Genomic DNA, 3,488 nt, shown 5'->3' with positions numbered 1-3,488 from the left:
CTTGCCAGAGATGGAGGGACTTTTCAGAGAGGGGACCTGTGCCCAAGGTATGGAATGGAGGACGTGGCATCTCCACAGCCTGGAATGAATCCTGCTTTGCTCTCTTGCAACCCACGATGCTCAATATTTTAGTGCCTTGAGTTGCAGCCCCTGAGCCAGCCCTTTGAGCAGAGAGGCTCCCATGGGTAGGTTAATGAATGAAGCCTCATGGGTCTCTGAGCTGCATGGGCTAATCATGCCAGGGTGATGACTCTTCACCAGGGAAGAGCTGTGCCCTTCAGCTCGAGGCTGCCCACCCTGGGTGGCACTTCCTTGTGCAGCAGAGGCACCACTGACCCCACTCAGCATTCCCACCAGCTCCACCTGAGAGTGTCACTGATTCAGACTCTCAGACCCCAATTTACACTGGGTTTTCATTTCCCAGGCTCCCTTCTGAGCTAGCTCTCTATAACCTTGGGGTCTTTTTCCCACTAGATCCTGCCTGGTTTGGAGCTCTTGAAGAAAATCTCTTCAGCCATTGGAGTGATATGAGCAAGAAAAAACAAGAGAAGAAAGAAAACAAGGCAAAACCACGACCTGAAACTGCTAAGGAATCAAATCAGGCTCAAGGGGGAGTGTTACCTTCACTGCAGGCTCATCCTTGCTGGGGTGGGATGATGGCAAAAGATCCTTGTCCTCTGCCTGGGGACGTGGATCTTGAAGGTTTTAAAGTGCTGGTGGGATGTGGTCCTGACCCCAGCGGGTCAGAGAGGGGCAGTGCAGTGCCTGCTGGAGCCTCTGCTGGGGTTTATAAGGTTGTTCCAAGGCATGTCAGATGGGCTTTGTGCTCCCCAGCATGATGGGCTTCCCTGTGGTTAAAGCTCTAACACGTTGGAAACAGAGCCTTTCAAAAAAAATATCACATGGGGTAACCCATGGAAACCTGCTGGGAACACTCCCCAGGTGGGAGACTCTGTGTCCCAGGTGAATATTTCTAATTAGAGCTTTTAATTACTACCCAGTGGCCTGAGATATGCTGGGTCCCCAGGACTGGTGCAAGGGAATCAGAGTAATAGAGGTGGCTGGAGAAAGAAGCTCAGATGTGAGGAGGATAATTAAAACCCCTTGGTCAGGCACACAGCCAACAATTAAGCCCTTTTCATTTTTCCCATGAAGTGGAAAACAAGCAGTAACCTCTGCAGTGGGTAATAGCTGGGCCTGGGCAGCCCACAGGAAGGGTTTTGTGGTCCTGGGAAGTTGTATCCCAGCTGTCTGGCCCTTGGAGCTGCCCTAAAAGCTGCAGGTTTGCTACCTGATCCCCTGCTGTTGGTTTTGCTCCCACTTGCTTCTGTCCTGAGCAGCCCTGGGATCAGCCCTCCCCGTGGTGCCACCACTGCTCCCTGCCCACCCAGCCCCAGGGCAAGCACAGGGAGCCACAGAGTCATGGAATGGTTTGGGTTGGAGGGACCTTCCAGATCATCTAGATCCAACCCCCCTGCATGGGCAGGGACACCTCCCACCAGCCCAGGCTGCTCCAAGCCCCATCCAACCTGCCCTTCAACACTGCCAGGGATGGGGCAGCCACAGCTTCCCTGGGCAACCTGGGCCAGGCTCTCACCACCCTCAGCAAAGAATTTCCTCCTAATATCTCACCTAAATCTCCTCTCTTCTATTCCCTCTTGTCCTCTCCCTCCCTGCCCTTGTCCCAAGCCCCTCCCCAGCTTTCCTGGAGCCCCTTCAGGCACTGGAAGCTGCTCTAAGGTCTCCCTGGAGCCTTCTCTTCTCCAGGCTGAAACATCCTGATTTCTATTTCACAGCTCATATTTAGGAGATGCACTTGGGTTTGGTTTTTTTTGTGTGATGGGGTTTGTTTCTGTTTGGTTGGTTGGTAGTTTGTTTTGTTTTGTTTTGTTTTGTTCTCCCCTGCTGATAATCCTCTGCAGCACCAAACAGGGGGAGGGATTTTGGCAACACCCCTGGGTCCTGGCAGGTCCATGAGCTTCATTCCCCCCCTGGCTGGGTGGCTGTGGTTGCTGTTGCTTAGTTTTGGGTTACCCTGTTTGCCCAGAATTTCAGCACATGGCAGGTCCAACCCTCAGGCATTAGTACTGAAATGTCCAGAGGGGTTTCTGTGCTTTCATTTCATTTTCATGGGCTGCATCAAAAGCCACAGCCAGCTGGTCAGGAGAGGTGGTTCTCACCTCTGTGCTGCTCTGCTGAGACCCCACCTGCAGCTCTGTGTCCAGCTCTGGAGCCCCCAGCAGAAGAAGGACACAGAACTCCTTGAGCATGTCCAGAGGAGGCCACGAAGCTGCTCAGAGGGCTGGAGCATCTCCCCTGGGAAGACAGGCTGAGGGAGTTGGGGCTGTTCAGCCTGGAGAAGAGGAGAGACCTTAGAGCACCTTCCAGTGCCTGAAGGGGCTGCAGGAAAGCTGGGGAGGGACTTTTTATAAGGGCTTGTAGCGAGAGGACAAGGGGTAATGGTTTTAAACTGGAGGAGGAGAGATTTAGGTTAGACATTTGGAAGAAATTCTTTAGTGTGAGGGTGATGAGACAATGGCAGAGGTTGCCCAGGGGAAGCTGTGGCTGCCCCCTCCCTGTCAGTGTTGAAGGGCAGGTTGGATGGGGCTTGGAGCAGCCTGGGCTGGTGGGAGGTGTCCCTGCCCATGCAGGGGTTTGGGGCTGGAAGATCTTTAACATCCCTTCCAACCCAAACCATTCTATGATTTCCCATCACTTACATTTCAAGAACTTAGGGCACTTGGACATCCATGACATGACATCCTGGTGTAGCCCCAAGCAACACCAAACTGCAGGTGCTGCCCTGGGGATACCTATCAAAAGGCTTTATTTTTATTTTCTGCTCATTTAAACAATCTGTTTATTATACATCAAACTCATCTGCCTTGTCAATGATCAGCTGAAACCTTTTGGAAGTTTCCAAAGATACAGGCAGAGGGGCAGATCTACCAGTCATTGAATAATTAAGATAATTTCCCTGGTTAATGAAGCTGATCATCAGATCTTGTGTCCCTCTAGGTTTGTAAAACCAGTTTGCTAAAAGACTTGTGCTGACAGGAGACCCAAATCTTTGTGCTGGCAGGAACAAATTCAAAGAAATAAAGCTGTTTTCCTGTGATCATCTATGTGATCATCACATATGAGATGTAACCATCTCACAGAGGTGGAGGACTCTACAGATGCTGGTAGGGGATGTCAGCAAATAAAATGGAATAAAAATCACTAAAAAAAAACCAACCCAAAAATTAAAATGAAAATACCACCAAATAAAAGCACTCAAGGCTCAGAAACAGAAGAGGAAAAACCCCTTTGCTTGTGGAGCAGCTGCTGAGAAACATCTTCCAGCTGAATTGTTGACATGGATTTTTACATTATGCTCATTTATTATAAAAAATGATCATTGTTTCTCTCCTACTCTATTACTGACATGGAATTGATTCTGTTGCCCTTTGGTGAGATTTGCCCTGATCTTGGGGAGGTTTGGGGGG

Source organism: Chaetura pelagica, unplaced genomic scaffold, assembly GCF_000747805.2.
Source record: "Chaetura pelagica isolate M959 unplaced genomic scaffold, ChaPel_1.0 scaffold86, whole genome shotgun sequence".
NCBI lineage: Eukaryota > Metazoa > Chordata > Aves > Apodiformes > Apodidae > Chaetura > Chaetura pelagica.
This window is presented reverse-complemented; position numbering follows the sequence as displayed.